At 43.3% G+C, this 12,374-nt stretch overlaps 1 long non-coding RNA gene across 1 annotated transcript; it reads left to right on the top strand.

The window, feature by feature from the left end:
- Positions 1–1,746: 1,746 nt before the first annotated feature.
- On the top strand, positions 1,747–3,667 carry LOC141413688 (uncharacterized). The gene is made up of 3 exons (XR_012438471.1): positions 1,747–1,960; positions 2,681–2,863; positions 3,146–3,667. It is a non-coding gene; the product is annotated as an uncharacterized lncRNA (long non-coding RNA).
- Positions 3,668–12,374: the final 8,707 nt, after the last annotated feature.

Consider the following 12,374-nt stretch of genomic DNA (forward strand, 5'->3'; position numbering starts at 1 on the left):
ACACACACACACACTTTTCCCCTCCCTTATTCTGGGTTAGAATACAGGACAATGATAGTGAGTAAAGGACAAGACTTTAAGGAATACTGTGGACACAAGAAAGACTTTGGCTCTCTGGTTGACTTCACTGGACAGGCCTTCCATCTCTGGGATATTTGATAAGAGACAAGTAAACAGCTTTAAAGTACTGTGTTCGTAGCTGGGATGGTAAAATCCCAGCTAAGAAGCTGAACACCCCAACTACTGCAGAGACAATTGGATAGTCCTTGTTTGCACCATGATGGCAGCAATGGAAATAATGATCAGGCAGGGAATAAATTGAATCTCTTTGAGAGAAACAGTCATTGTGAATGGTGATTGATGCTATGTGAGGTTCCAGAAAAAGGCATAAGTGAGGAAATTTCAAATTTCAAGCTTCAGTAACTAGAGAAAGAGATCCCATTTATTGAGATGCGGAGATTAGGAAGGGGCTGACTTTGAGGATGGTGCATGGAACCAAAACAGTTGATTTTTCTCCTGGTGAAGCTAGCGATAGGGATTTCATTTCAGGACTCTGGCACCATGAGACTTTTCTCAATGCATTTCATGCTAAACTCCTTACCTCAGCCCAATGCCATCCTTTGCAGTTGTAAGTTTGCCAAAGAAGGACGCCTTGGGGGAAGTCTAGCCTTGATTATCTCTCAGGTGAAAGCCCTCTGCTTAAAACATGAATTGATCGCACCTCATGCATGTAATTAAAATACCTGAGAGTTAGCATACATGCATGCACAGAGTGCCCATGCTGTATGACAAGACTTCATAGATCAACCCTGTCAATCACCCTAGCCCATCCAGTAAAAATTGCCCAGATTTTTAAGACTGTTTGCCCTTTCAATTTATAAAGACCCTTTGAAACAAAGACAGGGGCTTCTAGCCCACCTGGTCGGGGCCCACCACTGCTTTCTCTTACGGTGCCTTCCCCTATCCTTCAAAAAACTTCACTATCACTTTCATTACATTTTCCAGTCTTGCCTGAATTCTTCTCTCATGTGACACAAGTGCCAAGAATTCTTCTGAACGGTCTTCAGAGCTTACCCATCTGGTAACACTGATAGATTTGGGATACCTATCAGAGCCAAATTGGATACAATAATCTAGAGTTTAAGAAAAAGGTATAGACTGGAGAGATGAATCTAGGATTGTATAGATGATTTAAAAATCCCTAAACATGACAGGGTCTTTGTACGTATTTTTTCTGCTTGCAAAGTCTTTCTCCAGATTTTTTTTGAGGGGAGGGGGTGCTGGGTATCAAATCCAGGGCCTCTTACATATTAGGTGAGATCTCTACCACTGAGCTATACCCCCAGTCCTTTTAAGACAGGGTCTCAATATGTAGCCTGGGCAGGCTGTTCAAAATCTCTACATAGCCCAAGCTGGCCTGGAATCTGTCTCAGCCTCCCAAGTACCCAAGATTACAGGTGTGAGGTACCATGCCTGGCTAGATATTTGTGACACTCTCTGTGGAGACCATATTCTCCGTCACCCAGGTACAGCCTTGCAGGAAGGGGGCACAGCCCTGGGAATGCTGTCTTGGGAACAGCATAGCCTTGAAAGGGCAACCATGGAAATGTTGTAACCATGGGAACACTGTCTTAGGAATGCAACCTTGAAAAACTCAGACATGAGAACCTAGCCTTGAGCCATCAGGCCCTGGAAGGATGCCAAAGTGCACTTATGTAACAGTGTATGTGTTTATGAGCCCAGACTGCTGTGTAACTGGCTTTTGGGGGTTTTAAGAGGCAGGGACGCCAGGTTCCCCCATCCCTCCTTCCCTCCTGCAGTCTGCTGTGTTGTTGCTTGGAATAAAGCTGCCTATAACTGCAACTGCCTCCTGTCCCATGTGCATTCTTTCAATTATCCACCAGACCCACTCCAGACACTCTTTATCACCACTTGAGGCTCAGAGCAACTTCCATCAACGGTGAGTGAGCACCACCCTGTCTCCCATTCCTTCTGCCTACCCATCTTTATCTTCTCCATCACACTTATCAGCACCTAAAATTATTAACTTTTTGAAACAGGGTCTTGCTATTGTCAATGTAAAAATACTAACTCTGCTTTAAGAAATAAGAAAATAGTCTATTCTGAGCCAAATAGGAGTTGCCACAGCCCGGGAACACAGATTCAAGTTTCCCTGAATGATATGTTGCAAAATACAGATATCAGGTTAGATATCAGGTAGGTGGGCTGCAGCAAGACAAGAAAATCTGTAGGACTTAGCTATTGTCCTTACCACATTCTTAGCTCGAAGGTCAGTCAAGCTTAGCAATACATTCCAAGAGTTTCATCTAAAAGTCAAGAGGATGTTAGGTCAGATAGATTATTAAAAGGAACTAAAGAAAGCCTAAGATAATTTTGACTCTTGTCTTACAACATTCCATCTCTCCACAATCACAATGTTCTACTCAGTGAAGTTCAAGTCATCTGCAGGATCTTTAATATAGATGCAACTTTTTCAGAGAACTTCAGTTCACACTATGTAGGCCAGGCTGGCCTTGAATTCATGATCCTCCTGCCTCAGCCTCCCAAGTACCACCATGACACCTGCCATCTTTATTAATTTGCCTATGTATTTATCATTTGCAAATGATAAATTTGAACCCTCAAGGGCTGACTCTGTCTATTCCTGTTGCGTTCCCAGCACCGAGAACAGTGCCTGACACATAGCCAGTGCTCCACAAATGGCCGGTGGCTGACAGATGGGAGAATCAAGAATAAAGTAACATGGTTGCTCAAAGCCATTTCCCTGGCAACAGCTGCCAAAGGAAAATACACTTCCACTAATAAGCTTCTCTTTGGAAAATGGAAATTCTTCCTGGAAAGGGTAAGCCTTCTTCATTTTGTAATATGTATGAATTCACTCAATCAGATTAGCTACATAACAGAGCAACATTCAAGAAAGTGAATATGGGTGATGTACTTCCTATACAAAAATGAATATAGAACTTTTAAACCTGTTGAAATCACCATGAGAAGAGGACTAAGGTAGAAAGGAGAAAAACAGAGATGAACCAATTTGGGTTATAAAACATATATACATGGAAATATCACAAGGTAACTCTCTGTATGGCTATCTTAAACACAAAAATGTCTTTTTTTTTTACAGAATCAGAATGGGAGAGCAGAACAGATCCCGTCTAGGGGGTTGGTACCGGTGGGAGGGGGTAGGAGGTGGGGAAAATGTGTAGGAAGGTGAATATGGTGCAAATTCGTGTACACATGTATGTAAATGGAAAAAATGAGACATGTTGAAACTATTCCAGGAACGGAGGGTGGGGAGAGAGATAAAGGAGAACGAAGGAAGGGCTGAATTCGACTATGATCTATTTGATATATTGTAAAAATTTTTGTACATGTCACAATATAGTCCCAGCATAATACTAAAAAAATTTTAAAAAGAAAGAAGTTTCCCAAACTGGGTACCGGCAGCTCATGCCTGTCATCTTAGCTACTTGGGAGGACTGAGGTTGGAGGTTAACCCTGGTAAGTAGTTTCTGAGACCTTTTCTCCAAAATAACTACAGCAAATTGGACTGGAGGCTGGACTTAGAGTACCTGCTTTGCAAGCAGAAAGCCCTGAGTTCAAACTCCAGTTCCACCAAAAAAAAAAAAAAAAAAAAAGGTAAGAGGTACAGTGAGAGCTAATATGACTGGCCCAGAGGGCAGAGATGAGAAAGATGCAGAAAAGAGGGCTCAGGACTTACCAACACCAAAGAGGACTGTAGCATGCTGCTATATGCCACTCCAAAATATGCCTCTTAGGATGTGAATTATTCTGAGCTTGTTGTTTGAGAAATTACACACACAGTTGCAGATCTGGAGTGTGTCCTTTGTAAGGACTTCTGTAAGGAGCTCTCCCTCTGTGAGAGCCTCTCCCTTCTCCACCAGAAGAGGTTGAACAAATCACTAGAGACTCTAGAATTAAATCTACATAACAAACCTGACCATTGTCATCTACTTTTCCTAGCCACCTAGCTCAGCTGGGTCTTTCCCCACAATCCTTCTCAGTCTCAGATTGGTATTTAAGCCTGAAGTTTAAAGTTTTTCTTTGAGATTTATTCTAGAGATACATTCATTTCTCTGTGTTTTCTCCCATGTGTTCATGAAGTGTACATGTCAATAAACTTTTGTTTGTTTTTCGCTTGTTAATCTGTCCAGGGAGTCCCAGTTAAGAATGAAGCAAGGTAGAGAGAAAATGATTTTTCTCCCTCTGTATGACCAAGGTTAATTTTGTGGTCTTATCACATCTCCTGAGGCCCTAGCTGCAGCTATGTGCAGAGTCTGAATTAAAAGATCAAGATTACCATTAAATGATGTTTCTTAACCTTTCCAAAACACAGATTTTTTAAACAAATCAATAAAGTTTATTATTTAGTACTCGTCTTCAGCTAGTTACAAGAGTAAAGAGCTTCATGCACTGGAAGTTGTGGAGGAAATTACACCTCAACTCCTGCTTTCTTCCACACGTGCATGTTAGTCCTTAAGATGTAGTTAGCAAACTTTGCAGTTTTTGACAAACATAAAAATCTCATGCCCTCATTTCACATTATTTGAATCATAAAATTATGACTTAAAATTATATCTAGAGCAATAGTGAGGAAAAAAACATTTTATTTTGAAGTACTCTTATTTTAAACTTTGGCCATATGATACTGTCAAATCAAGAATAAAATCAGCCTACTCAAAAACAAAGAAAATTACATCGGTTTGGGGCTGGCTAAGGTTGCAATTTGGGAAAGCAAATTCAAAGAGACTTCAAAATGAGCTCTGAAGTTTTACAAAATGGCAGCTGTGTTTATAAGGGAGTTGGAAGTTGCATCACTTGTTGGTGGGGAACTATTATGGGGTTTGGTAAAAGTTAAGCTTTCTTGTAAGACAGGACTTGAATACAGAATCCATCTCTGGGTAATTTGGGACAAGGAGTCTGTTAGAGATCAGCAAAGTTAACAATATTTCAAAGGTCAGTTTGCATCTGGAGGGGATCACATCTGTGGCCCAGTTCAAAAGTCCAGGTGCAGATGTGTCTGAGATCTGATTACCAGTGGCCTCTGAACTCCATTTTATTTTAATTTATTGTTTGTTTATTTATTTATTTATTGGTGGTACTGGGGTTTGAACTCAGGGCCTCACACTTGCTAGACAGGCACTCTACCAAGTGAGCCATTCCAACAGCCTTTTTTGTGTGTTGGGTATTTTTGAGATAGAGTATCTTAAACTATTTGCCCCAGACTGACTTCAAACAGTGATCTTCCTGATCTCTGCCTCCTGAGTAGCTAGGATTATAGGCATGAGCCACTGGTGCCCAGTTTTAACTCATTGTAAGTGTCAGGAACCAATATTATTCCATTCTAATTTTCTTTTCTTGACAATATAGTTTGAGCTTTGCACTGGCTCAAACCAGTGCCTTTTTTTCCTACCAGTGAAAACCAGGAAGAGGAAAATGTAGACGGTTCCTTCAGTGGAAAGCATCTTGGGCAGCTTGCTTTCAAATGACAGTGCTCCACTTCCATTGACATGTAAACCCCTTTGCCAGGTGTGGTGGTTCACACCTGTAATCCCAGCTACTGGGGAGGCCTAGGCAGGTGGATCACAAGTTTGAGGCCACCCAGGGCAAAATAAGCAAGACCCTATCTCAAAAACAAAATACAAAAGATCTGGGAGTGAGGCTCAAGTGGTAGAGTGGCTTGCCTAGCATGCCCAAGGCCATGGGTTCAATTCCCAGTACTGCAATAAATAAATAAGTCAAATAAATAAATAATTCCTCTTAGAACACAAATTTTCCAAACCTCAACCACTGACATTAAAAACACCATTGCTTAAGAACCTTAAAATTTTACAAAACTGAATTACCATTAGCTGTTCTGTAAGAGGTGCTTATACTGCTTTTGCTGAAAAACACAGACTCCTCGGGTCCAGGAATTAATGCAAACTAGGAGAAAAGCTTGGCATCCCTGCCTCCATTTTTGTATTTGTCTTTGTTCTAAGTCATTCACTATGCACTTACCTTGGCTTCTGAGAAAGATAGGACTGATCAATAACATCTTTATGACAAGGAACTGAAAGTACCCCTGAGGACCAGCAGAGCCTTATAGGACAGACCACCCCTCCCCAAATGAGGACAATTACCTATAAAGAAAAGGTTGCACCCTGGAGCAGGAAGATTCATCTCATGGGAATCAGATCGATCCCCGCAGGTGATAGATAACAACTTCTTGGATTCTCAAAGAACTAGGACTGAGATAATGGTCAACCAAGACCCATCTGACAATCCTGAGATAATGAGGCACTAGATCACCTATCTGCTGCCACCTCTGACCACCAGAACACACATGTGCCTGGGACTATTTCAGTATGCACACCTTTTGCCCCTTTCCCTAATTCTTTGTCAAGTTAAAGCTAAAACCCATGTCCATAACCTGAAGATGGCTGAAGAAGGACTGAATGCTAGTGTGTAATTCTTCTCCTTTCTCTGCCCTTCACCATTATCATCTCTGCATTTGGCACATAGGGGTTGTGGCAGGAGCTCACGTATGAAACCCAGAAATTTGGGCCTGGGTTCTGAAAACTCTGGTTTCAATCACTGCTGATCAAATACAGCCTCTCAGGTTCAGCCATGTGTCTATCTCTCCAATTCTCTCTCCTAGTTGGTGGTGGATAGTAAAAAAAAAAAAAAAGGAAAGGGATTTGTACATGTCATCTTCCTTCTCCAGCAGAACATTCACATGTACACCTGTGAATATTTGTGGAATTTACAAGTATAAGAAATCCAGATGTTCATGTTAACAGAGTTCTGTACAGCCAACTGCAATCTAGAATCCCAGAAAGATATAGGTGTACTTGAGTAGGTTATACATACACATGTTAAAATTGTTCCCACTGTACAAAATGCAAATAGCAAGAGAGGAGTTACTTTTTCATTGCTGACCACCCTGATTCTCATCCTCAAGGTCAAATCATTGCTACCACTCTCTTGAGTATCCTTCAAAGCCATCCTATGTGTTTATGACCATTTTTATACCTGAGTCAGCATATTAACACTCATTGTGCCAGATCATGTTTATTTTACTTAACAATATGTCTTGGTGATCATCTTACCTCTGAGGTGTGGATTTGCTTTGTTTTTCAAACAGCTGCATGGTATACCTGTTGTAAGGGTAAATCACAATTTACTTTACTTGTATCTTGTTTCCAGTCTTCTGGTATTTCAGTAGTGCTACAAATCTTTTCTCCTCCTCCTCCTCCTCCTCCTCCTCCTCCTTCTCCTCCTCCTCCTCCTTCTCCTCCTCCTCCTTCTCTTTGAACCTAGGGCCTTTCAGATACTAGACGATTGCTCTAATACTCAGTTATACCCCATGCGTACATGGATAAACATATATATGAGATGAATTCATAAAATGATTCATAAAATCACTAGAACAAGAGTGTGTGGATTTTTCATTTTCCTATATATTCTCAAGTTGTCTTCCCTCAGAATCTGGCAGATTCTGGAATTGCCTTTCACTGACAGAATAACAATTTCTCACCCATTTCTAATGTACAAGGAAACACAGGCAATGTGCCTCACAGCTCCTCATGGATGTTGCCTTAAATTAACACTAGGTGGCAGAACAGACCCTAATATGGATGTCATGGGTGACTTGCTGGTGAACTGAAAAGAACTGAAACTTCATTTGGTTATGTATATTCAGTAGATGAAAAGGCATGTTCCACCCTTTTCAGCAGTTAATAGGTCAAGTGCATGTCTATTTTGGAGCACTACTGATGCAAGTGAACCTACCTCGTCTTGTAAAGCCTCTAAGGAGAGAGTGACCTGTTCTATGTCATTAGTAAATTCTCTTGACACCTTTTGATAGGTATAGACAGAAGAGATGCCCCCAATGCTAGTACCTGTTCCAGCTGTGATCCCCATGGCTATCAGTAGGGGAATGATTTGGATAGCTCTCTTTGATCGAGTGTAGGCCTCTAGAAGAATAGAAAGGGATTGGTTACGAGGGACAACATCAATTTTTGGAGTTAGAGGAGCCGTAGTACAGATTCCCTTCCAGCCAGGAGGTAGGGAAATATAGGTGGCAGTTCCACAAACAAAAAAAGTTCCAGGAGAAAACAGACACTGAGTGTCATTTGTTGACTGTGTGATATTGATGCAAAGGTTTTTGGAGATCTCCCCCAGTAGAATTGACCCTTGCAAACTTTGGAGGCACTGGGGAGCAGTATGGGTTAGTTTTACATTGGTAATATTAGGTCTTGTTAGGAGAGGGTTTAATTTATTACCTGGTGAGGCCTCAAGTGAGTCCATGGGGGTTGCCAATACCTGTGGAAGGCCTAGACAGAGACAAAGCCAGCAATCCTCAGCCAAAGTGGGGTTTGTAGAGTTTAAAAGATGATGGGCAGAGTTGAGGAACCTGTACAGCTAGATTTATGGGTGACTGAGGCCATGGGGATTTTATTGTTCTTCTGGGAGGGGGAGTGGGAAGTGGGAGTCTCCATTGTACATAGTTTACATGAGCCTCATGTGACATGTCAGCCAATATTTTGACTTTTGTTTTTACAATTTCCTTTGTTTTTTAATTTTCTTCCTCTGTCTCCTCCCGTGGCCAACAGACCCACTGGTCTGTTCTCCCAAGGCATTGGGTGGGACCATACATGCCGACAAAGCCTGTGCCTAAGGCCTTTCCATATAGTTGTCCATTTCTTAAACAGAAAAGGCTGCTGTTGGAATAACCAGGAGCAGCATTGTAGTAACTGCAATCATGGGGGCAGGGAGGAAGATGCACAGCCAAGGTGCAGACTATAAAAGGGAGGAGCGCACAAAGAGCAGGGTACACAGGATGGCCTACCTGCCACTTAAGGCTATTCACTGGGGCCATATCTACTTAGGGGGAGAAGTTGCCCACAAGCCAACACTCAGAATAAAGGGGACCAGAATATAAACAGCCCACACAAAAGGAGAAAGTGAAGACATAAGTTACATGTTTGAGGTGTTCCTTTTGAAAAGATATTTGAGGTCTTCCACTGGCTCACAGGAGTAGGCTGGTGGAGCAGGGTGTGGCTCCAGGGTGGGTGTGTCAGGCTCTGGTGTCCAACATTTGGCTCAGGAGATGTGAATCCAGGAGTCTAGCCCAGCGACTTTAATTCCTGTGGGGGTAGATACAAGACCAGGTATGGCCCTTCCCAAGGGGCTTCAGAGAGATCCCAGGAGTTATGGGGAAGTTTGATAAGGACTAGCTCTCCAGGACAAAAGGCAGCCAGGGAGAGACCTTGGGGATCCTCCTTTCCTACTTCAGAGAGGACCTGCTGAAACTTGGCTAGTTGAGTGATATGAGAGACTAGGTTTGTTACTTCAGGGTCTAAAATTAAGATTTTTTTGAGAAACGGTCTCTCGTACAAGGTTTCAAAGGGAATAAGGCCCATTTTATTTGGGGTATTTCTAAATTGGATTAAGACTAGAGGTAGTAATTTTTGCCAGGGAAGGTGGGTTTCTTGAGCCAATTTACACAGGTGTCTCTTGAGTAGTCCATTGGTTCGCTCAACCTTACCTAAGGATTGGGGTCTCCAGGCACAGTGGAGATGGTATTTGATTCCCAAAGCCTTAGACACTCCCTGAGTGACTTTGGCTTGAAGGCCGGCCCATTGTCACTTTGGAGAGTCCGGGGGAGTCCAAATCTAGGGATAATCTCACCAATTAGTACCTTAATTGCTTTAGAGGAGCAGGGGAACACCTCAACCCACCCAGTAAAGGTATCTACCAGAACCAGTAGCAATCTAGAGGCTGGGCCCCCTGGCAGGTAGGTGAAGTCAAGCTGCCAGTCCTCCCCTGGATATGTTCCCCACCTCTGAGTTCCAGGACTAGGTAGGGCTGTGTTGTGGGAGTTGTTATGCTGATGATTAAAGGATGATTTCACATCCTTTAATAATATCCTGGAGAGTATCTCTGAGTTTTATCCCCTCAAATAGCTGCCCTGCCATGGAGACTGTCTTATGGACCCCCAGGTGGTAGGTCTGATGTAGGGTTTTTAGGACCTTCCATTGGCTACTCTGTGAGAGAAATAATTTGCTCTCAGGAGTTATCCATCATCCTTTATGATCCAAGCAATACTCTCTCTCTGAGCCTGTGAATGTTCGGTAGGCGAGCATTGGGGGCATTCAGAAGGAAGGAGGGACTGTTCCCACAAGACAGGGGCCTGAACATAAGGCCTCCCAGTGGCCTCCTTCACTGCCATACCAGCTCTCTGGTTTCCCTTAGCAACACGATCCTCTGAACTTTGATTTCCAGGGAAGTGGATTACTGCTATTTGTTTTGGAAGTAAAACTGCTTTTAAGAGGTTTAAGATTTCCTTGGAATGTTTGATAGGAGATCCTTCAGTAGTTAACAATCCTCGCCCTTTCCAAAGGGCTGCATGAGCATGCAGGACCAAGAAAGCATATTTACAGTTTGTATAGATGTTGGCAGTTTTTCCCTCAGATAGTTGTAATGCCTTAGTAAGAGCTATCAGTTCAGCCCATTGGGCACTAGTGGAAGGAGGCAAAGGTTCAGCCCATAGGGTCTCAGTGAGTGAAACCATAGCTGCCCCTGCTCATCTAGTTCCCTCCCGGACTAATGAACTTACGTCCATGAAGAGTGAGGTCTGGGTCCAGGAGTGGCTGGTCAAGGAGGTCAGTCCTAGCCGAATAACACTCAGCTAGCACCTCCTCACAGGAATGCATGAGTGGGTTCCCCTCAGTAGAGAGAAGTGATGCTGGATTTAGGGCAAAGCACACTTAAAGGCTCACATGTGGACATTCTAATAATTGGGACTGATACTTAAGTAGCCTGTTGTCCGATAACCATAGTCCTCCTTTAGCTGCTAGAAGCCCCCTTAGATCATGTGGAGTATATATGGCATATGGTTAAGGGCCATCCAAGAATTAATTTGGGGGCCTCTGGGATCAAGAGGCAGGTTGCCACTAGGGCCCTTAGGCACCCAGGCCACCCTTTAGCAACATTGTCTAGTTCTTTGGTCAAATATCCCACCAATTGTGGAGTGGGCCCTCAGAGCTGGGTTAGTACTCCTAGAATTGCCCCCCTTTTTTCATAGACATATAGTTGGAAATGATCTTGGGTAGGCAAGCCTAATGCCAGGGCAGTTTGGAGTGACCATTTGAGGGCCTGAAAAGCGTTTATGTTTTCAGGGTCCCATTCTAAAAGGGACTGAGAGCCTCTCTGAGCATCTTTTAGGAGGTGGTATAGGGGCCTGGCAAGGGCTGCATATCTAGGGATCCAGATTCTGCAAAATCCCGTAACTCCCAAGAAGGCTCTAAGCTGGGGGAGTGAGTAAGGTAAGATTGGGTTGATCTGTTCATGACTCAGGGAGCGAGTCTGTCCCTTTAAGACCATGCCTAGGTAGGTAACCTGAGGGAGGCATAATTGAGCCTTTTCCTTGGAGACTTTATATCCCCAGAAGGCCAGAAAGTTTAAAATGGACTCAGTTGCCCTGGAGATGAGGGGCTCTGTGGCTCCGTACAGCCACATATTGAAGAAGGGTGGCCTCTGGGTAGTGCCAATCTAATAAGTCTCTGGTTAGAGCTTGTCCAAAAAGATGAGGGCTGTCTCTAAACCTTTGTGGCAAAACTGTCCAAGTTAGTTGTTGTGAGGGGTTAGTGGGATCTTCAAAGGCAAAAGGAGGCTGACTGGACACAGAGGAATGCAAAAGAAAGCATCCTTTAAATCTAGTACAGAGTAACATTGGGTTCTTCAGGGTATTTGAGCCAATAGAGTATAGGGATTGGGAACAATTGGATGGGTGAGAATGACTGCTTCATTAGTGAGCCGGAGGTCTTGAACCAACATCCATTGGTTTGGCCCCTTGCAAACTGCAAGAATAGGAGTATTATAGGGGCTGGAGCAACTAATTAGTAGCCCTTGTTTTTTTAAGGGATCTATGATTGGTAAGAGGCCTTGCCGTCCCTCAGGCTTGAGAAGATACTGTTTTTGATGTGGAAATTGTGAGGGATCTTTGAGTTTCATTTGAATTGGGAGGGCCATTTCAGCCCACCTTACAGTCATTTCATCAGTCCACACTTGGGATCTACTTGTTCCTGAAGAAGGGGGCAGCAGAGATAGTCACCTAGGGGGAGTAGAATTTGAGCTTTTAGTTGAGATAGTAAATCCCATCCCAGCAGGTGCACTGGAGTCTCAGGGACTATGAGAAAAGAGTGACAGAAGTGGAGATCTCCCCATGAGCAGGCCAGAGGCCGAGTAAAATAGCACTGGCCAGATATGCCCTGAACGATAACCTTGTTATTGGACCAGGGACTGGGAGAGAATATTGAGACAGAGAAATGAACTCCATGGTCTAG

Source organism: Castor canadensis, chromosome 11 (genome assembly GCF_047511655.1).
Source record: "Castor canadensis chromosome 11, mCasCan1.hap1v2, whole genome shotgun sequence".
Classification (NCBI taxonomy): domain Eukaryota; kingdom Metazoa; phylum Chordata; class Mammalia; order Rodentia; family Castoridae; genus Castor; species Castor canadensis.